Here is a 23,846-nt window from a genome sequence, read left to right on the forward strand (position 1 = left end):
CTGGATCATCAAAAAAGCAAGAGAGTTCCAGAAAAACATCTATTTCTGCTTTATTGACTAGGCTGAAGCCTTTGACTGTGTGGATCACAATAAACTGTGGAAAATTCTGAAAGAGATGGGAATACCAGACCATCTGACTCACTTCTTGAGAAACCTATATGCAGGTCAGGAAGCAACTGTTAGAACTGGATGTGGAACAACAGACTGGTTCCAAATAGGAAAAGGAATACGTCAAGGCTGTATATTGTCACCCTGCTTATTTAACTTATATGCAGAGTACATCATGAGAAATGCTGGGCTGGAAGAACACAAGCTGGAATCAAGATTGCCAGGAGAAATATCAATAACCTCAGATATGCAGATGACACCACCTTTATGGCAGAAAGTGAAGAGGAACTAAAAAGCCTCTTGATGAAAGTGAAAGAGGAGAGTGACAAAGTTGGCTTAAAGCTTAACATTCAGAAAACTAAGATCATGGCATCTGGTCCCATCACTTCATGGGAAATAGATGGGGAAACAGTGGAAGCAGTGTCAGACTTTATTTTTTTGGGCTCCAAAATCACTGCAGATGGTGATTGCAGCCATGAAATTAAAAGACGCTTACTCCTTGGAAGGGAAGTTATGACCAACCTAGATAGCATATTAAAAAGCAGAGACATTACTTTGCCAACAAAGGTCCGTCTAGTCAAGGCTATGGTTTTTCCAGTGGTCGTGTATGGATGTGAGAATTGGACTGTGAAGAAAGCTGAGCGCCAAAAAATTGATGCTTTTGAACTATGGTGTTGTTGACGAAGACTCTTGAGAATCCCTTGGACTGCAAGGAGATCCAACCAGTCCATCCTAAAGGAGATCAGTCCTGGGTGTTCATTGGAAGGACTGATGCTGAAGCTGAAACTCCAATACTTTGGCCACCTCACACAAAGAGCTGACTCATTGGAAAAGACCCTGATGCTGGGAGGGATTGGGGACAGGAGGAGAAGGGGACGACAGAAGATGAGATGGCTGGATGGCATCACCGACTCAATGGACATGAGTTTGAGTAAACTCTGGGAGTTGGTGATGGACAGGGAGGCCTGGTGTGCTGCAATTCATGGGGTCGTAAAGAGTCGGACCTGACTGAGCGACTGAACTGAACTGATGATCCTTTAATATATTAAGTTCAGTTTGCTAATATTTTGTTGAGGATTTTTGCATCTATATTCATCAGGGATATAGACCTGTTAATTTCTTTTTTTGTGATATTTTTATCTCATTCTGGTATCAGTAATGCTGGTCTCATAGAATGAGTTTGGAAGTGTACTTTCTATTTTTTAGAATAATTGAGAAGGTTTGGTATTCTCCCTTAAACATTTGGTTGAACTCACTAGTTAAGCCATCTGGTCCTAGAGTTTTACTAGTAAGTTTTTGATTACTGACTCAATCTCCTTACTACTATTTGGGTTGGTTAGATTTTCTATTTCTTCTTCATTCAGTCTTGGTAAGTTTCTAGGAATTTATTCTTGGATGTCCAATTTGGTATATGATTGTTCATAGTAATTATGATCCTTCATAATTTTTGGTGTCAATAGTAACATCTCCTCTTTCATTTTCTGATTTTGAGTCCTACTTTTCTTGATGAATATAGTGAATGTTTTCTCAATTTTATCCTTTCATAACATTTAGTTTTTTAAAAAATCTTTCCTATCGTCTTTTAGGTTTTAGTTCATTTATTTCCACTCTGATTCTTGCTTTTTCCTTAGTTTTACTAACTTTGGGCTTCATTTGTTCTTTTTCCAGTTCCTTAAGATGAAACATTTTTCTTGTTTCTTTATGTAGATGTTTATTACTGTGAACTTCCCTCTTAGAACTGCTTTTGCTGCATTTCATAGTTTTGGTATGTTGTTATTTCCATTTGCATTTATCTCAAGGTAATTTTTTTATTTCTTTGACCATTGGTTGTCCAGTAGTATGTTGTAAATCTCCACATATTAGTGAATTTTTCAGTTTTTTCTTATAATTGACTTCTAGTTTCATACCATTGTGGTTGGAAAAGATGTTGACATGATGTCAGTCTTTAAATTCATTAAGACTTGTTTGTAGCCTAACATATGATCTATCCTGGAGAATGTTCCACATATACTTGAGAAGAATGTTTATTCTGTTACTCGTTCTGAAGTGTTTCATTCTATCTAGTCTACCATGTTGTTTATGATCAATGTTTCCTTATTGATTTTCTGTATGGATGATCTATCCATTGATGAAAGTGAAGTATTAAAGTTCTCTACTATTATTATACTGTAAGTCCCCTACATACAAACCTTCAATGTGCAAACTTTCAAAGATGTGGTCATGCATCTGGTTCCAGCAAGGGACCAGAAACTGTATCGTCAACATCATGCCTGAGTGAAATTGCAGCTTTCCCTCTGTCTCCTATTGCTGATGATTCTTCAGCTCTACCATCTTCCACCTTCTCTCCTTCCTCTGGCCAGTAACTCTTCTTGCTCGATTCCATCTCCTGTATGCCAGGTGATGTAATGTACTGCTGTACTACTGTACTTTTCAAGATACTGTACTATAAGATTTTACATGTTTTCTTTACTTTTTGTGCTTGTTTTTTAGGTATTATTAGGTGAAAAGTATTATAAAACTATTAGAGTACTATATAGCCAATTGTGTTAGTTGAGCACCTAGGTTAATTTCAGGTTTCCCAGGTGACACTTGTGGTAAAGAACCCACTGCCAATGCAGGAGACGTAAGAGACACAGGTTTGATCCCTGGCCCAGGAAAATCCCCTGGAGGAGAAAATGTCAACCTACTCCAGTTTTCTTGCCTGGAGAATCCCATGGGCAGAGGATCCTGGTAGGCTACAGTCCAAAAGGTCGAAAAGAATAGGAGACAACTGCAGTGACTTAGCACCCCACATACAAATTGGACTTATGAATGTACTTTTTGAACGGAACTCATTAGCATGTAGGGGATTTATATGTTGTTGTTGTTTATTCACTAAGTTGTGTCTGACTCTTTGCAGCTCCATGTAGCCTGCCAGGCGCTCTGTCCATGGGATTTCCCGGGCAAGAATACTGGAGTGGGTAGCCATTTCCTTCTCCAGGGGATCTTCCCAACCCAGGGATCGAACCTGGGTCTCCTGCACTGCAGGCAAATTCTTTACCATCTGAGCCAAGAGGAAAGCTGATTTCTATGCATTAGATAAAACAACCACCTCTCCCAGTCTTAGGGCCTCCCATGTGGCATAGTGGTAGAGAATTTGCCTGCCAATGCAGGAGACACAAGATATGCAGGTTTGATTGCTGCTTTGTAAAGATCCTCTGGAATAGGAAATGGCAACCCACTCCAGTATTCTTGCCTGGAAAAAGTCCATGGACTGAGGAGCCTGGCAGGCTAGAGTCCACGGGGTCACAAGGAGTCAGTGGCAAAAAGTCCAGCCTTAAAGGAGTAACTTCATGTTGCAGAAGAGCCTTTTTGTTAAACTTTGCCTACCTCTTTTTTGTCCTCAAAACTTTGTGCAGATTTTTTTTAAGTGGATCCTAGTAGTTATGCCAAGACCTGTCAGTGTCCCAAAGGAGATGATCTCAGTCAGCACCTAGATTCAAGCTGATTGAAAAGTAGATCCTCAAGCAGTAGCTTTTAAAGTATGCAATTCCCCTCCCTCCCCCCGGCCCAGGGGGAAGACTGCTGTTCTGTCTGCTCTGTTTACACTGAACCCTAGGTTATAGCCAGTTAAGAATGGTTTCTTTCTTTCTTTTTTTTTTTTTTTGCTACAATCTTTTTTTTCTTTATAAGAATTGTTTATTTCACCAAGGAACAAGTTTATTTATTGCAGCATTGTATACAATCTCATTTAACTTGTAAACATAAGCCCCACTGGCCACTACAGATAGGTGATACAGGGTGTCCCCCTGGGTGGCAGCCACAAAAACCAGGTAACAGATGGAGAAACTCGATCACGGGATGTGTGTACAAGCTGCCTGCTGAGAGGCCCTGCATTCTGAAGCATGGCAGAGCTGACCCCCACCCCCTGAGGCCTCTAGGGAGGACCACAAGTGGCCCTAGGTGTGTGTTTAATTAGAAGGCTGCCCCTCAGGCCATAGCTGTGAAGAGAAGCTAATAGGTCTCCTTCACAGAAGGACTGGGCTCCTCAGGCTGCCTGCCTGCTGCTGTCTCCTGGGGGTGGTGGCCGGTTAAGAGCTCTTCATTTTTGCAATTCTGTGGGAACCGCAAGCATGAGCCCCACTGGCCACCAGAGCCAGGGCATTTAGAGGTGTTCCCTAGTTGGCAGCCACAAGAGTCGGAAACCAGGACAGCGAACAAGCTCCTTTCTGGGAGATACTGGTGACCTGGAATGAGGCAGAGCGGGAGAGAGCAAAGATGGAGACCCCAGCCCCCATCCCCAGAGAGCAGCTGAGTAGGCCCCTGGACCTGCTGCGCAGTCTTAATATACACTGTATTGTCCATGAAGTGGCGCTGGTGGTGAACAGCCTGCCTGCCAATGCAGGAGACAAAAGAGACATGGGTTGGATCCCTGAGTTGGAAAGATCCCCTGGAGGAGGGCATGGCAACCCACTCCAGTATTCTTGCCTGGAGAATCGCACGGACAGAGGAGCCTGGTGGGCTTCAGTCCACAGGGTCACAGAGAGTCGGACACGACTGAAGCGACTTAGCACTCACTACCGTGTATGAAGGGAAAGAAAATTTTACTTTCGTTTGGAATTTTACCAAGGGCTGTTGACTATTTCAGGTGTCACATCACCCATGGTAATGTGGCTGATGGTATTAAAGATATAATACAGCTCCCCAGCATGTGTCTCCGTCGGCAACTGTTCTGCTCAGTGATTGTTCATGTCTGGGGCAAGCATCTGATTATGTTACTACGTCTTCTAGAGTAGGCATGCTCATGCTTGTATATATTGATGCATTATTATTTCATTGTAAACTTTTTATAAGCTATTTTTATTATGTTATTTTTCTCTTTCATATTAGAATTAGGGCAACATTGGTTTATTTTTAATGGTGGGTATTATCTATGAATTCTCTTTGGTATGTTAAAGGGATAATAGCAATATTTGTTTTTAAAAAGAAAGTGTTGGCTTTAAGAACCACTGCCCTAGAGGAAAAGGACAAAGCCTTCTCCCGCCTAATGAGCATCAATTTGCCAACTTCACAATGAGGACCTTGATCATCTAGAACGGGTCGGACCCCACCCCTGAGCCCAGACTCACTGTGGCTAAAAGGAAGTGCTCTTCTTGACTAGTCTGGGTAGCTGAACACCCTTGGATCAAGGGCCAGGAAGGAGGCAGGAGAGGCAAGAGTCCAAGTTAAACACCCCACTAGAGACATGTGGAGTTGAGGAGGGATCCCCAAAGTAAAACTGGAGTGCTGCTTCTGCATGAAAGCAGAAGCGAAGCTGGTTAGGCTAAGGTAACAGTTATGATCAAAAACCAGTTTACCCATGACTTAGAACCTAAGTGATGGAGAAATGTCGATGGAACATTCTCTACTACATCCTCCAGGGCTTACCACACAACCCACAGCAAACCAGATTCCTAAGGATAAAGAGAAACAGAAAGTTATCATTAAAATGCAAGGAAAACTGCAAGAGAAAGCCATGATTCCTGTCTAAACTGCACTGATGATGCAATAATAAGAAAACTTTCACCTAAAATTGGCAGGAATTCCAGCTATGCCGTGCACACACACAGTGGGAGATGGCGACTCCCTAGAGCCAGACTTGGCAGCTCGGCTCCTCCGTTGAATGTTAAATCAGTCCCCAGGAAACACTAGCAGAGCACTAATTTTGGTAACCCTTGGCTGCACAGAAGCAACTGTACATAATCATGGCCCTCTAGGGAATTGTGTCCGCTCACTTGTAAGTACCAAGGAAGGAACTGCATTGTTCTTATCTACTGGTGGCCCATCTGACATCCCTCCTCATGGGCTGCTGACTCTATCTTTTATAAAAGAAGGCCTTGGGAGACCTCCATAAATGTCACACCTCCCAGTTGGGTTTTGCATGGAACTTGGGAGTGAACAACTGAGCCTGGAATAGTGATATTCTAATTTGCTGATGGAGGGGGCTTTATATGGTTAATAATTGATTTTCCTTTATTCACTAAACATGTATTGAGCATATTCCGTGGCCTGGCAGGGTATCTAGTGATACAAAGACTTGAGACTCATAGTCTAGTGAGTGATCACAGTCTACAGACAGATATGCTGACCAACACAATGGGCTCTTCCCCGCCCCTACTCCCACCTCCACTTCACTCCTCCCCGTGTTTTCCATTCCTTTTTTTATTCTAGACCCACAAGCTGTCTTCTGCCTCAGGGTCTTGTGTTTTGCTATTTTCTCAGCCCAGAGTATTTGAGGGATCCTTTCCTCTTTATTGGTGGGTCAGACCTCAGATGGTAAAGAATCTGCCTGCAATACAGGAGACCCAGGTTCGATCCCTGGGTCAGGAAGATCGCTGGAGAAGGGAATGGCAACCCACTCCAGTATTCTTGCCTGGAGAATCACACAGAGGAGCCTAATGGGCTATCCAGTCCATGGGGTCACAAAGAGTCAGACACAACTGAGCCACTAACACTTTTTCTTTCACTCTTTCCTCTCTGCACTTAGGTCTCAGCATAAATGTCACCTCCTCAGAGAGCCCTTTTCTGACCACCTTAGCTAAAATAACAATCCTCCTTTTCCTTCCCAGGCTGTTGTTCTCTTACTCCCACCATTTTTATTCCCTAACTCAGTTTGATTTGTTATTATAAAATTATCTGTTTCTGGTTTTAAATTAATGGCTAATTTTCCCTGTTTTCTATTCATCTGAAATTAGTCTAAATATTTTACATATATTAACTCTTTTTATTCTTCTAACAACTTTACAAGTGGGCACTGACCTGGCTATTACAATTATTTTTAACATTAAAAAAAATTCATTTATTTATTTGGCTGCACCAGGTCTTAGTGGCAGCATGCAGGAGCTTCAGTCTTCTAGTTCTGCCACACAGAATCTTGAGTTGCGGCATACGAATTCTTAGCTACGGAGTGTGGGATATAGTTCCCTGAGCAGGAATTGAATCCAGGCCACTTGCATTGGGAGTGTGGAGTCTTAGTCACCGAGCCACCAGAGAAGTCCTACAATCCCTTTATCACACATGAGGAAACAGAAGCAAGAGAGGGTAAGTAACTTGTCCATGTGCATGTGTGCTAAGTTGCTCAGTCATGTCCAATTCTTTGTGACCCCATGGACTATAGCCCACCACACTCCTCCATCCATGGGATTCTCCAGGCAGGAATATTGGAGTGGGTTGCCATGCCCTCCTCCAGGGGATCTTCCCAACCCAAGGATCGAACCTGTGTCTCTTGTGTCTCCTGCATTAGCAGGCGGGCTCTTTACCATTGGCACCACCTGGGAACTTGTCCAAGGTCACACCAAACTGGGACTTAGATTCCAGCTAGTTCAAGCCCATGTTCTTAACCACTAGGCCATATAGCTGCTCTTCACACCGTTGTTGACCGATTTTCTTCGTTATTTGGCAGTCAGCTGTCTCCCTTCTGGGCTGTAAGCGCCAGTAGGGCAGAGATGCGTCTCAGCCACCACTGTGTACCTACCTCCAGGGCCTAAGGCGTGACTTGTGCAGGATAAGCACTCGACAAACGCTGCTGCTGAGTGTTCCCACCCCGGCCCCTGAGCACTCCAAGACTTAAAAGGATTTCTGAGTCACCACAAGATTAGAAAGACTTGGGAGATTTTAGCCTGTACCCACATTTGATGAGCATCAGCAATGGACCTCAACCCTGGCTGCACAGTGCAGCTACCTGAGAGCTGTCAAAACTCCAAGACCTGGGTCTTATCCCGGGCCCATTGCATGAGAGTCTCTGCAGGGGACCCTGGCCTCACTGTTGATAACGCCCCACAGAGGTGGGGTGCCCACATTGGGCAGCCAAGTTTGAGAGCCACACCCAAGACTGAGTCTGATCGAGTGGTGAAATAATCGGAGGGAAGGTCATTGTCCCATCAAACCTGGAGATAAAATAGAAGGAAATCACAAAAGACTTAGGCACTGAGTAATCTGAGTCCAGGGCAGGTGGGCCATTAAATTCCCACCCCACCAGAACCTCTGGGGGAGGGCAAGGAGTCCTTCCTATTAAGTTCCACTTGCCCTTCCTTATTAAAAAAAGAAACACACATCTCTCCCTGGATCTCTGCATCTTCAGAACTTATTTCCTGGCCAATACTATCTGATTCACAACTAATCTCAGACTAGTCAGTGAGGAGATATCACCCCAGGTGAACTGACGGGAAACTGTTTCCTTACTGAGTGTGTGCAAATTCACCCCTGTAAAGTCTTAGACTTTACATCATCTTTGCTTTCATCATCTTAGAGATGATGAAGTTAAAGCAATTGTATTAAATATTTTTGTATTAAATTTGAAAATTGTCTGTGTAACATTTGTCAGTTGGTGCCTGCAGTGTTTGTAATGTTTAAAGGGATTGTAACATATTAGCTCTGTGGTTCCAGGGTAAAATGTGTAATTGAGTAATCAATGGTGGACTTTAGATTTTAAGTTAAAATATAATAGAATTTATCCAAATATGTTAACAATAGTCTAGTGTTTAAGATAACTAGCAAATTCCTTTCAGCAGTCATCTAGTTCATTAGATTTGTTTATGGTTAAGTACTGGATTGGTGTCCTGGATAATCTAGCATTTGAGATGCTTTAAACTGAACATGTGAAATAAATAAACACAGCTTAAGATGTTTACAGAACTTGAACTAAGTTTCAGAAGGGGCTTGTGTTTACTTTAGAAATAGTAATTTACTTTGATTCCTTTCTCTCACATCCCATTCTGATTAGCAAAGCCTGTTTGTGCTTCCTTTAAAAAGTATCTAGAGTCCTCCTCCCTACTTAGCTTCACTCCTACACCCACCATGATCTAGCCACCATTGTCTCTTTCCTGGGCTTAAAAAAAAAAAAATACAGGTTCCAAAGTGGTCCCTTACTTCTACCCCTGTCGTCTATTAGCCAGGTCATGACACTTTTCCAACTTCTGACTCTTCCTTTCTCACTCAAGATGCTAACTCCCACCCACTGCTCCGACTTTCCTGACTCATGTCCTACTGCTCTCTGCTTTGTTTACTTCAGATTCATGGCTGAGACAAGTATCCCAGTTCTGGGGCCTTTGCACTTTTTTGTTCCTTCTGCCAGAAATGCTCTTTTCCCTGATAGCAACATGGGTCACCCCTTGCCTTCTTGCACTCAGATGTCACCTTCTCAGTGATGTCTTCTTGACCATCCCTGTGCAAAATCCTCCATGCCCTCTGCTTACTCCTTCACCCTCTATACCCCTGGTCCTGCTTCATTACCTGTCTTCACGGCACTACCCACCACCATCTGGCAGATTATATTCTGGATATTACGTTGATTTTTTTTTTAATTTTGCACACAAAAATCTGCCTTCAAGGATATAAAAAAAAAAAATCCTCTTGCCGACATGTCAAAAACATTGATTACTATATTCATTTGTTTAAAAATATAGAGCAGTACTGTGTAAATAACAAATATAAAAGAATGAAGTGTTTATCCCCTGCTAGGATCATTCAAAGCATGTTAACCTCTTAATTCTTACCATGGGAGTTGATTGGCATTACTACCCCCATTTTTCAGATGAGGAAGTTGAAGCACAAAATGGTTTAAAAATCCCTAACATTGTACAACCACAGGTGCCAGAGCAAGAATTCCAAGCCAGACCACCTGGCTCCAAGGCCGTGCTCTTGGCCATTTTGCTAGAATATTTTTGCAAAGCCTCTTTCTCTGTGAGGCGCCAAGGGAAGGTCTAGACTTGTCTCTGCCACCAGCAAGCAGTGTCCTTGGACAAATGGCTTAACCTCCTCCCTGTCTGCACCATGGCTTCTTCTCAGTTCTGTCTTAATTGGCATCAAATAACAGAATTTTCTACCTATGAAGAGATACCACAGAAAACTGAATAGGTGGGAAAATGGTTAGAAGACCTAAAGAATTTGGCTCATGAACACACTTAGAAATGACACTTTTTCCAGAAAACTTGACATGCACATTAAAGACAAATAATAATTGCTGCTTTATAACGCTAGCTTTTGCTGTACAGTATCGTGGATCAGCCGTATGTGTATCTGTATATTTATTAGGATCCCCTCCCTCCGGAGCCTCCCGCTCCTCCAGGTTCCCAGAGCACAAGCTGAGCGCCCTGCGCCTTACAGGAGCTTCCCACTAGCCATCTGCTTTGCACGTGGCCGTGTATATATGTCAGTGCTTCTCTCTCTGCTCACCCCCCTCCTTCCCTCACTGTGTTGGTTTTATAAACCATTTCAGGTGGCTCATAAATTCCCCATAGCTTTGGATCCTGGGATAAGGACCCCTAATATAAACAATAAATCTCAGACTCTGGGAAGAATTCTGAAGGAAGGTGGGTCCCTTCTCCTTGAAGATATTTAGGGAAAGGCTGAGTTGTGGAGGTTTGAAACTGTCCAGACGTGGTTCAGTTGGGAAAAGGGAGAAGACGGATCCCTAGCACTTCACTTCCCAAATGTCCTCCATGTCCTCCGTTAAGTCCCTCAGGCATGGCTTCTCCACCTGGGCGCTGCTGACACTTTGATAGGAAAATCCTGTGTTGCAGGGGCTGCTCTGTGCATTTAAGGATGTTTAGCAACATCTCTGATCGCTCCCACTCCGTGTTCCTCCAGGTGTGACAACCAGAAATACCTTCCTACTCTGCCAAATGCCCTGGTGTGCAGGTTTTCAGGTTCTACATACAAGTGATTTCATATGATAGTTGTCTCTCTTTGTCTGGCTGACTTCACTTAATATGATCATCTCTAGGTCCATCCATGTTCCTGCCAATGTCATTTCTTATAGCTGAGTAATATTCTTTTGTGTGTGTATACCACATGTTCTTTATCCATTTATCTGTTGATGACATTTAGCTTGCTTCCATGTCTTGGCTGTTGTAAAGAATGCAGCTGTGAACATTGGGGTGAATATATCTTTTCAAATTAGAGTTTTCATCTTTCCCAGATTTATGCCCAGGAATGGGATTGCAGGATCATATGGTAACACTATTTTTAGTTTTTTAAGGAACCTCATACTATTCTCCATAGTGGCTGCAACAATTTGCATTCCCACCAGGGTTCCCTTTTCTCTATACCCTTTCCAGCATTTATCATTTGTAGTAGGTTCTTGTTTTGTTATTCAACCTGCCATTCTATGTCTTTTAATTAGTGCGCTTAGTCTATTGACATTTAAAGTAATTATAAGTATCTGTTTATTGCCAGTTCAATCCTTGCTTTTCAGTTGATTTTGTAGTTCTTTGTTTTTTTCTTCTTGTTTTTCCTTTTGTGGTTTGATGGATTTCTTTTGTGTTATGCTTGAGTTCCTGTCCTCTAGATTTTTGTGAATCCGTAACACTCTGGCTTTGGGGTTACCCTGGTTTTCAAGTATGCTAACCTAGTAACTGTATCTACTTACTTCTAGACTGATAGTCATGTAAGTCTGAACACATTTTAAATGATTTACATTTTCTTACTCCCTACCCTCACATTTTGTGATTTAGATGTTCTATTTTATATCTTCATATCTATCATTTTGCTACTCATTGTAATTACAATCGCTTTCAGGAAAACTGTTTTTTAATCTATGTACTGGCTTATTTAAGTATTTAAGCATATTTGGCTTTTCTTTGTTGTTTTTCCCTTTTCTGTAGATTCTTGTTTCTCTTCTATTTAGAGAAGACTTTTTAATTTCTTAAAGTTTAGGTTTAATATTGCTGTATTGTTTTAGTTTTTGCTTGTCTGAGAAATTCTTTATCTCCTTCTATTCCAAATGATGATCTTGCTGGGTAGAATATCCTAGGTTGCATATTTTTCCCTTTCAGGACTTTAAATGTGTCTTGTCACTCCCTCCTGGCCTACAAAGTTCTATAGAGACATCAGCTGATAGCATTATAGAGGTTCCCTAGTAACTGACTCTCTTGTTTTTCTCTTGCTGCCTTAGAATCCTCTCTTTAACTTTTGCCATTTTATTTACAATGTGCCTTGGTGCGGGTCTGTGTGGGTTCATCCTGTTTCGGGCTCTCTGTGTCTTCTTTACCTGAATGTTTCCTTTTCAAAGTTTGGAAAGTCTACAGCCACAAAGTCTTCAGATATATTTCCCATCCCCTTCTTTTTCTCCCCCTTCTGGAATCCCTTTTATGTGTAGGTTGGCATGCTTTATATTAATATTATCCCAGAGATCTCAACTGTTGCTTTGATTTTTTTTTTTCCATTTGTCTATCTGCTGCTCTGATTGGGTGATTTCCATTATTCTGTTTTCCATATCACTTATTCATTCTTCTGTAATGTTTCGTCTGCTAGTCATTGCCTTCACCTTAGTATTTTTCTTGGCAAGTGAGTTGTCTAATTTTGACTGCTTCCTCTTTCTAGTTTCTAATTCCTTGTTACAGTGATCTGCGTTTCTATGAACAGTCTTTCTTAATTCCCCTACCTGTCCACCAGGAGGTATGAGTCTGTGGCACACCAGCTGGTATGCATGTCCACACAGTTTGCTGCTGCTGGACCTGCCCCCAGACCCACCCCCTCCGTAGGAGCGCTAGTAATCAGCTCAGACATCAGTCTCACGTCTGGCCAACCCGAGGTCCTCAATCCACTGAAGCCCACCTGCTGTGGGGGTGCCTCTAATGGGCCCTGAGGTCAGCTCCCCCTCGGGCACAAGCTCTCTCAAAGCCCCGGGTGGCTGGAACCCAGCTGGGCCATGAGCATGCTGACGGTGAGGCTGTAATGGCAGACCTGTGCCTGCCCTTCATGTAGGCATAAAGGCGCTTCTCTGATGGACCCTTGCTCTGTCCTGCTTGTACTCAAAGTGACAGCCCAGACCATACCCCAGGCACAGCCAGACAGAGTCCTCTCCCCGGTTCTGCTAGCTGTAGCCCGAGCTTCAGCACCCAGCCGCTGCAAAGGCACTTCCTGGGGTCGTGGAAACCTCCCTGTTTCACCACTTTCTCCCAGGGGCTTAGGTCCCATCCTGATTTTTCTTTTTTCTTTTCTTTTTCATCCTACCCGGTTATGTGGGGATCTTTCTTGCCACTGTGGTTGTATAGGAGATCTTCTGCCAGCTTTCAACTGGTACTCTGTGAGAATTGTCCCACATGTTAGATGAATTTTTGGTATGTTCGTTGGGGGGGAGGCAAACTCCACGTTCTTCTACTCTGCCATCTTTATCTCTCCTCCATCTTTTCTGTTTCCAGAGTTGATACATATTTTTATATTGAGATTTAACCGACACAGAGCATTTCATTAGTTTCAGGTATCGACAAAACGATTCAGTATATGTATGTGTTGTGAAAGAATCACCAGAAGACTAGTCAACATCGGTCACCACACATAGTTACAATGTTCTTTTCTTTGTAAAGAGAACTTTTAAGATCTACTCACTTAGCAAGTTTCAGATATACAATGCAGTCTTATTAATTATGGGGGCTTCCCAGGCGGCACAGAGGTAAAAAAAGAATCTGCCTGTCAATGCAGGAGACAGGAGAGTTGTGGGTACAGTCCCTGAGTCAGGAAGATCTTCTGGTGGAGGAAATGGCACCTCATTCCTGTATTCTTGCCTGGAAAATTCTATGGACAGAGGAGGCTGGCAGGCTACAGTCCCAGGGGTCACAAAGAGACACAACTGAGCGTGCGTGCACACACACACACACACACACACACACACACACATTATTAACTATAGTCATTGTGCTGTATATCACATGCCCAAGACTCATTTATTTTAGAACTAATAAATCGTACTTTTAACACCCTTCACCCATTTTCTCCACTCACTATCCCCCTACTTCTGTTAACTACCAATTTTTTCTGTGTACCCATGAGCTCAATTCTTTGTTTAATTAGTATGCTTTGTCTTTTTTTTAGAAATTCCACAAAATCTAAGTTGTGATTGTCCACTGGGAACCCGGTTGTGACTGGAACTTCACTGTGGTTTTGATTTGCATTTCCCTGTTAGTTAGTGATGTTGATTACCTTCTCATATACCTGTTGGGCATCTGTATGTCTTCTTTGGGAAAATGTTTATTTAAATCCTCTGCCCATTTAAAAAAAATCAGATTGTTTGGTTTGTTGCTACTGAGTTGTGTGAGAGTGGAAGTGAAAGTCACTCAGTTGTGTCTGACTCTTTGCGACCCCATGGACTATACAGTCCATGAAATTTTCCAGGCCAGAATACTGGCATGGGTAGCCTTTCCCTTCTCCAGGGGATCTTCCCAACCCAGGGATTGAACCAGGGTCTCCTGCATTGCAAGATAATTCTTTACCAACTGAGCTATCAGGAAAACATTGAGTTGTATGAGTTCTTTCTATATTTTGAATATTAACCCCTTATCAGATACATAATTTGCAAATATTTTCTCCCACCGTCAGGTTGCCTTTTCACTTCGTTGGTTTTCCTATGCTGTGCAGAAGCCTTTTAGTTTAATGTAGTCCCACTTTTTTTTTTTTTTTTTTTTTTGCTTTTGCTGCCTTTGACCTTTTTTGGAAAAAAAAAATCAACCTTTCCCATCAGAAGAAGAGTATGAGTTAATAAAGACAAAAGAGAATCAATTCCCACTGAGATGATAACAGAGTTGTCATTCGTTTGTGTGTAGGAGTTTGTGATCTTCAGGTGTCTCATGGTGGAATAGAAAATTCCATAAATTATGAATTGTCATGCAATGCCCCCCTGTGGACTATTGCAACAAGAAGTCTCTGTGTTTACATTACTTTCAGATCTTTTAGCCATATATAACTCAATCTTTCCTGCTGGCACCATCTTATGATCAGTTCCCCTGTCTTAAAATATTACACATGGAGCACATTTTAGTCCTTAGAAATACAAGAAGAGAGAATGCACCTTAAAAGGTGGCATTTACAGAACTGGTGGAATTTCAGAACAGATTTTCTCAAGGTCAGAGAGATCTGGTAACGATCTCGTCTTTCCTGTTGCCATCACAAAGGATCCAGCTGCATCAGCCTTTCCTCATCCCTTCACTGACCATTTTCAGCTGGTGGTAACAAATGTTGGTGAGGATACAGAGAGAAGGGAACTCTTATAACATCATTGGTGAGAATGTCAGTTGGTCAAGTCATTATAGAAAAAGTATGTGAGGGGTCCTCAAAAGCTGGAACTACCTACTATATGATCCAGTAATCTCACTCCGGGGGCTGTATCCAGGAAAAATAGCTTGGCATCATAAGTGCTCTGGCCGCAGATGAGCTTGAGTGCTCCCTCCTCCCCTTTTGCTGTCTCCCTTCTTACTAGAAGGACTGTGGCTCCACATGCTTCCTAACCATTCAGACAGGCTTGAGCCCCCAGTTCTGGCGAGCCCAGGCACAGTGGCTGTGCTTTTCCTGTAATATCTTAATTACCTGTCAAAACAATCCTATGGGGGAGATGCTGTTATTACTAGGGTCTTCAGATGAGGACGCTGAGCTACCAGGAGCTTAGGTCAATTATCCGAGGGAAATTGGGTATGAAAAACACAGGCTGCACAGTGCCTGCATGTAGCTGGGTCATAGTATCCTTTGCCTTATTCTCCAGTTCTAGTCTGCTCTTTGCTGACTTAATTCATCCCTTCCACTGACTCATTGTGTTAGCACTTTCAAGCAATACATGTGCATTTTCACGGGGACCTTGTAGCTATCAAACCATAAACTCAAATCCCAAATCCCTCATGCTAGTATTTCAGGTGTTCCGGCTGATGTGTGGAGGGGTAATTTGGGCAGGGGCTCTTCCCTGGTGACATCTGGACACATAATAACATTAACTCCAATTTGCTGAAAGCCTTTGGCTTGGCACTTCTTATATTCTGTTTTAATCCTCCTTATAACCTGCAGCAGTATTATTATCCCTATTAACAGCAGGGGAAACTAAGTGAGGCTCTGCGTCAGTGAGCAGAAGAGCCAAAATCCACAGCGGACTTTTCTGACTCTAACCGGCATGCGGCCGCCCCACCCCTCATGCTGCCTGTCGGAAGTTGGCTCCGATCACTTTCTATCCTGTCCACATCCGTGCCTCACCCCCTAGCAAACCACACTGTAAATCTCTCAAGAGGGCTGGATCCCATCCATCCTGTGTTCCCTGTGGAATCTCTGGTGCATATAGTAGGTACGCAATACATGTGTGTTGCAGGAACGGATGGCTGGTTAGATTGGCTGCTCACTTGCTGCAGAGATGGACTCAGCTTTTGGATGAAATACTTGAAGCTCCCCAAAAGCTTGCCGGCAGGTTAGGGCCACCTTCCCTATGGAAGATGACTGTGAGCATTCAGGCTGTCTAACTGTAGCAGGCAAAATTTGTCATGTCAAATACAATTTTAACTTGCCTTTAGGCTGATTGTTAAAGTCCTGACTTAAAGTGTCTCCAGTCTCTCGGCTCACACCACCAGGTTAACTTGCCTGAGCCAAGGATCTTTCTGTTGCAAGTTGCAAAACCCCAACCAGCTTTTTCAACCTGGAGTTTTACTGGCTCTCACCACTGGGAATGACTTGGGGAGGCTTGAAGAGCTAGGGGGAGAGTTTCTGAGCTTGGGGCCTGAGGATAGAACGAGGGACGCCATGCTGGCAGGACTGTGTCTCCTCTCCACTTGCTGGGTTTCATCTTGTGGACAGATAAGGTAGGGAAGACGGTCATCTGCAACCTATAGCCTGCCTCCTGGTAACTCCTGAGCCCAAAATAAAAGAGAACCATGCTCCTCCACCTTTGACTTGGGAAAGCTGGAGAAGAGCTCCAGTCAGCCCAGCCTATGCTTGCTCACCACTTGGACCAATTTATTGTCAGTCATTCAATAAATATAATAAGCAAAATGACACCATAGTCATGAAGCTCAAAATCAGTAGGAGGTGAAAATCACTCAGTCGTGTCCGACTCTTTGTGACCCCACGGACTATACAGTCCATGGAATTCTCCAGGTCAGAATACTGGAGTGGGTAGCCGTTCCCTCCTCCAGGAGATCTTCCCAACCCAGGGATAGAACCCAGGTCTCCTGTATTGCAGATGGATTCTTTACCAGCTGAGCCACAGGGAAGTTCATGACTATGGTGTCATTTTCTTTGTTAGGTAATGAGCAAAATGACACTATAGCCATGAAGCTCATAATCAGTGGGAGGAGACAAATATAAATCAACGGCTTCAAGTGTAAGATGGCAGTGTGGCCAAGTGAGTTGAGAATGAGATAGGTGGTATTATGAGAGTATATAAGAGGCCTTGACCTTGGAGGTCAGGGAAAGCTTTCCTAAGTAAATGATGTTTGAGCTAAGGTCAAACAGATGAGTGCCCTATGTGAAGAATCAGGGTGGGGGTTCCATAGGGTAGAAGAAGCAATATTTTAGTACAAAGGCCTGGGGCTGCAGGAAGGCCTGCAAAGAGCAGTTCAAGTAAGACAGGAGGAACGCGGAGGGAGCGGTCCGTAGAGTACCTTGTGGGTGACATTAGAAAAATTTTATCAGAACTCCAGTGGTTAAGAATCCACCTTGCAACACAGAGGACTCAGGTTCAGTCCTTGTTAGGGGAAGATCTCACATGCTGTGGAGCAGCTAAGCTTGCACACTGCAACTACTGCAGCCCGTGAGGTCTGGAGCCCCCGCACCACAACCAGAGTCTGTGGGCTGCAACAAAAAAAATCATGCATGGTCCAAGAAAGACTCTGCATGGTACAACTAAAACCTGACGTGGTCAAATAAATAAATATTAAAAACATTTGTGTGTGTGTGTCTCTATCCTAAAGCCATGGGAAGCCAGGATAGACACAGGATATGGGTGGAGTGACACAATCATATTTGTCCTTTTCTTTGTTTAGTTTTCTTTTTGTTTTGCTAGGTCTTCCTTGCTGAGTATGGGCTTCCTCTAGCTATGGAGTGTGGCCTTCTCACCGTGGCGGCTCCTCTCATTGTGGGGCTGGCTCTACAGCACGTGGGCTCAGAAGTTCAGTAGTTGTGATGCACAAGCTTACTTGCTCGGCAGCATGTGACATCTTCCTGGACCAGGGATCAAACCCATGTCCCCTGCATCGGCATGCAAGTTCTTAACCTCTGGACTGCCTGGGAAGTCCCATATTTGTCCTTCGAAAGAAGGACTCTAGCTGCAGTAGACTAGATGGAGGTGGCCCAGAAGAATGTGGGAGCTTCAGTTAGAAGCTAGACAGTGGTTTGGGAAAGAGACAATGACAACTGGGAATAGGATGACTGGGGAGATGGGCAAGAAAGAAATGTCGGTGGTAAGATTGGCAGGCCTTGACAGCTTTGATACAGCCGGTGAGCGGGCAGTTGGTGTCATGGATGACATACAGATTTCCAGCTTGCTCAACCACGTCCAAAGGAAGGCAGATCCAAGACTGCCCTGGCTGGGTCATAACCTACCCTGTGGACAGGATGGAACACGGTGGCTTATCAAACCCACTAGATTCATTTGGAGTGGAGGAGAAGGGAAAGGGGAAGAAGAGGGGAAAACCTGCTGGAAAGACCCCAGCTGTGACTCCCACAGCCCACAGTAGAGACAACAGGGAGGGCCCAGTCTCCGGGCTCCTGGAGACGCTGGCAGTCGGTACCACCCTTACTGTCTCCATTCATCACCAGTTTGCACTTGCCATCGGCCAGATACCAGGGGACAGAACCCTGTTGCTTCAAGGGGCCCTAGGAGAGATTTCCGATGGTCTAGTTCATGGTCACGGAGAAGGAAATGGCAACCCACTCCAGTGTTCTTGCCTAGAGAATCCCACGGACAGAGGAACCTGGTGGGCTGCTGTCCACGGGGTCACACAGAGTTGGACACGACTAAACGACTTAGCATGCATGCATGCATTGGAGAAGGAAATGGCAGCCCACTCCAGTGTTCTTGCCTGGAGAATCCCAGGGACAGAGGAGCCTGGTGGGCTGCCGTCTATGGGGTCGCACAGAGTCGGACACGACTGAAGCGACTTAGCAGCAGCAGCAGCAGCTCACTGTCACAGGCACACACCTGTAGGGGGCGCTGTTACTCTTCTCACTCCTCTGGTCCATGCGGTGGCCAGCCAGGTGTCATTTGGGTCTCAGTTTAAATAAATCATAGGTTAAAGAGGCAAAGGGATCACTTGCAACTGTTTCAGCCAAACTGGGAAGTGGCCAAGAGGACTCAACAGAGGCTGCTGGGGACATTGAGTCCTGGCTTTGCCTAAACACCTGCTCACAGACTTGTTGACATTCTTCAACACCCTATTATGGAGACACGGATCTCAGAAAAAAAAAAAAGAAAAAAATGCTCTTTGTTTATCTTAGGAATTTTTTTCAATGATACCTGGAAGCCATTGGCAAATATGTTAGAATGACAAATCCAAATGATAAGCTAGTGAGGAGGTTGTAATAATAAGAACTGGTCATTCAAGGTCCCCTAAGGCCCTCAGCAAAACCGGTTGTTAATGACAAAGTAAAAGAAACCAGATTGCCCAGGATGTTTGTCTAAGAAAATGATAGTGTCCCTTTACATGTATCCAGTGACAAATGTGGATTTGCCAGCATTTGCTAAGTCCTTGTGAAAGGACAGTGGTGGCTGCGGGCTTTACTGTGGAAAAGATGAGTGTAAGGTCAAACGCTCTATCTAGCATGTTGGTTTTTTGTTTGCTTAAAGTGTTGTTCCAAAAAAAAAAAAAAAATGCAGTTCTAATAGTCAAGAAGGGAAACCAAACTCATGGAAAGAAAAGATACTGCGCCATAAAATAACAACAGACAGGAAAGTCCTGGGGATTTGTCACAAGGGTGTTAAATAGTCAGTGAAGCTGGTTGCCTTCTTCTCTAAGCTGGTGGGAATACCGGATGACAGTATTAAGTAAATAACCAGCACTTCCAAGTTAGTGGTTTTCATACTTCCTGTCGATGGGTCTCTGGACCCAAATCCACTGTCAGACTTGGCAGCTGTCTGCAGGGAGGTCATGTCTTTGCTCGTGGTAGTTCTGCTCAGTAATAATAACTTCTGTTCGTATAGAATTCTGTGAGCCAGGCACTCCAAGAGCTTTGCATTATTACTATTATCATTATTATTATTATGCATTTTTCCATTACATCGTTACAAGAACCTGTGACTTTGGTCTGTGCTCATTCCTTTTAAGAGGAGGCCATTGAGGTCTAGCAAGGAGATGTAACTTACTGAAAGCCCTACAGCTGGTAAGTGCTGGTGCTGGGGTTTGAATCTAGCGGGGTTGGTTTCTAGAGTCTCCCAGCTAAGACTCTGTGCTAAACCCTGCACCCCATGCTTTCTGGTTTATCTTGCTGGTCCTTGAAATCTGGCCCTGGCTGCATTCTTGGGCCGGGCAGAAGGTGAGGTAGGCAGACATGATGGTTGTTATTGCTACTATTTAGTCGCTAAGTCACATCTGACTCTTACAACCCACTGGACTGTAACCCGCCAGGCTCCTCTCTCCATGGGATTTCCCAGGCAGGAATACTGGAGTGGGTTGCCGTTTCCTTCTCCAGGAAGAATTGAAAAACTAGAAAAACTAGATTTTCCTGCTCCCTTGCATGCAACCATGTGAATAAGTTCTAAGCAAGATGTTAGCAGGATTGCCATGAGGGTTTTCTGGGATTAAAGGAAAGTGAGGCAACAGGGGGTGAGTCCTCCTGCCTCCTTTCTCCTTCCTGATGCCTTAGATGGAGCTGCGACAGCTGGTACGCCAACAGCTGGTTAGGACACGGCAGTCATTACTCGGCAGGTGGGCAGTGCTCCTGAAACTTTAATGCATGCATGAATCAGCCAGGGGTTTTGTTTAAAATGCATACTCTAATTCACAGGCCTTCGGTATATTCCCTCACACTTTTCACTGAGACAGCTTAAGAGCAGAAACCCTCTTAAAATATACAAGCATATATATAATATATACACCCAAGTCTCAGTTTATAAATGCTGTTTTCCACCAAAAGAAACCAGGGCTCTTTAGAGAAAAAGGTTCAATTTAGGGCTGGAACAGGAAAAAGATAAGAAAATCTTCCCCAACCAAGAAACTGCTCAAAAAAATAACAGGAACAAAAGGATACAAAAGCCAGCCTGAAGGGACTGCCACTGGTCACATGATGGACAATTGGCATATAATAATTAATAATGAGAGTAACAGATTACAACCTGTTGAATAAAGTAGGGAGCCATGTCTGCACACAGATGTGAATGAATCAGTGAATAAATGGAACATGTGAGGAGAAATTGGGTATGTACATAGTTTCAAAGTACTTACAAAATGTTATTAAATACAAAGGGGAAAATAGCAACTTTACAGGGTCAGATACCAACTTAGGTGTTCATCATCTGTCATGGGACGAATGGAAATCGGGGCCAAGTGGCAGGAGGTGATGGGAAGAAAACACCAGTTTGGTGACACTCCCCCAAAAAATATATATACTCTCAATCTCACGGAAAAGAGACATCAGATGTACCCAAATTGAGGGATATGCTGTCGGGTCCCAAAGCATCCAGGTCAGGGAAGCTGAGAATAGACAAACTGCCCCAAGTTGAAGAAGACAAAGGGCCTGACAACTCAGTGTAACACGTGCTTTTAAACTAGACCCTCTGCTGCAAAGGACATCATTGAAACAACTGGAGAAACTTACATGGGATTTGAGGGCTGGATGGCCATAATGCATCAATACTACAGATAGTGATATTACAGTTCTGTAGGAAAATGTCCTTTTATAGAAAACAGGAACTGTTTCACAGAAAGGGGCAATCCAATTGGCAACCTATTCACACGTGGTTTAGAAAAATGTTTCTTTGTATTATATTTCTAACTTTTCTTTAACTTGTGATTGTTTCCAAGCAAAAAACTTAAATTGACTTAAAAACCAGTACACCCAGCAGAGTGACAGGACATTTCCATATAGCTGCTCCACAGTAGGGTGTATTTTGATTTGGAGCCTTGAACATGGTCGTGATTGTTTTGATTTGGTCATGTCAAGATTTTTTGCTTGAAAGTATAAAAACCATTCTTTTAAGATGTAATAGACATTTCTAAGTTTTACTTCATAGCTCCTCATCCCCAATACCACCCCCCCAACATATACCCAGTAATGAAGGGCTTTTACTTTCTGCTTTATTTTGAATCGTTTTTCAGAGGAGCTGTTATTTTTAGAATAAGTAAGAAGACAAAATAATACAGATATTTTCTGAAAACATGCCACAGGCAAGATGAGTGAACAGAATTGAAAGGTACAAACTTCCAGTTATAAAATAAGTCATGGAGATGTAATGTATAAGATAGTGACTACAGTTAACAACAGTGTGTTATATACTTGAAAGTTGCTAAGAGAGGAGATCTTAAAAGTTCTTGTCACGAGAAAAATTGTAACTACCTGTGGTGATGGATGTTAACTAGCAACAATTTGTGCTCAATTCTCAGTATATACAAATATTGAATCATTGTACACTTAAAACTAATGTGTTAACTACACCTCGATTTTTTAAATGCCGTAACTTACCATCCTAGCCTCTAAGATTTTGCTAATTAATGACCCTCATAACCCTGCTCCAACAATCATAAAGGAATTTAAGAATATTAAGTATAATACCTTCACTGAGTACAGAGAAGGACCCAGATAGCATGAAGAAAGAAAAACTTGATATATTGAACTTCATGGACTTCCCTGCTGGCTCAGACGGTAAAAGCATCTGCCTACAATGCGGGAGACCTGGATTCTATCCCTAGGTCGGGAAGATCCCCTGGAAAAGGAAATGTCACCCCACTCAGTACTCTTGCCTAGAAAATCTCATGGACGGAGGAGCCTGATAGGCTACACTCCATGGGGTCACAAAGAGTCAGACACAACTGAGCAACTTCACCTTCACTTTCAAAAGAATGAATAGTTAAGTCACAGAATGGGAGAAAATATTTCACACACACACAGGGCTTGTGTTCAGACTATATAAGGAACTTCTATATCTCAATAAAAAGGTGAGAAACCCAGTTTTTAAAAACTTGGGCAAAAGACTTGAAAAGATATTTCACAAAATAAGATACACACACGAGTGGTGAATAAGCAAGGAAAAAGTGCCCAGTATCACTCGTGGTCAGTAGTAGGAAATTTAAAATTCAGAGGAGCTTAAGAGATGCAAATCCTGGGTCTGGAAGATCCACTGGAGAAGGGATAGGCTACCCACTCAGGTATTCTTGGGCTTCCTTTGTGGCTTAGCTGGAAAAGAATCCGCCTGCAATACAAGAGACCGGGATTCAGTCCCTGTGTTGGGAAGATCCCCTGGAGAAGGGAAAGGCAACCTACTCCAGTATACTGGCCTAGAGAATTCCATGGGACTGTATAGTCCATGGGGTCCCAAAGCGTCAGACATGACTGAGCAACTTTCACTAAGATGTGTTGGGCTCCCCGTGGCTCATTTGGTAAAAGAATCCGCCTGCAATGCAGGAGACATGGGTTCGATCTCTGGGTTGGGAAGATCCGCCGTAGGAGGGCGTGGCAACCCACTCCAGTATTCTTGCCTGGAGAATCCCATGGACAGAGCAGCCTGGCGGGCTACAGTCCACGGGGTCGCAAAGAGTCAGACACGACTGAGCGACTAAGGACTGTAAGAGGTGTGTCACAGACATGTCAACCAAGACCAATAAATTGAACTGATTTAAATCCTGGTTCAGACAGACAAACTGTTACCAAAAGACAAACAAAAGCAAACTCAAAACCACACACACACACAAATAAAAGTTCAACAATTGGAGAAACAAGAATACTGACTGAATATTTATGTATTAAAGAATTAATGTTCATTTCTTTTAGTTGGAATGATGGCACTGTGGTTATTTTAAGAGTCTTTTCTATAGATATCCTCT

This window comes from Muntiacus reevesi, chromosome 12, assembly GCF_963930625.1.
Source record: "Muntiacus reevesi chromosome 12, mMunRee1.1, whole genome shotgun sequence".
In the NCBI taxonomy this organism is placed as follows: domain Eukaryota; kingdom Metazoa; phylum Chordata; class Mammalia; order Artiodactyla; family Cervidae; genus Muntiacus; species Muntiacus reevesi.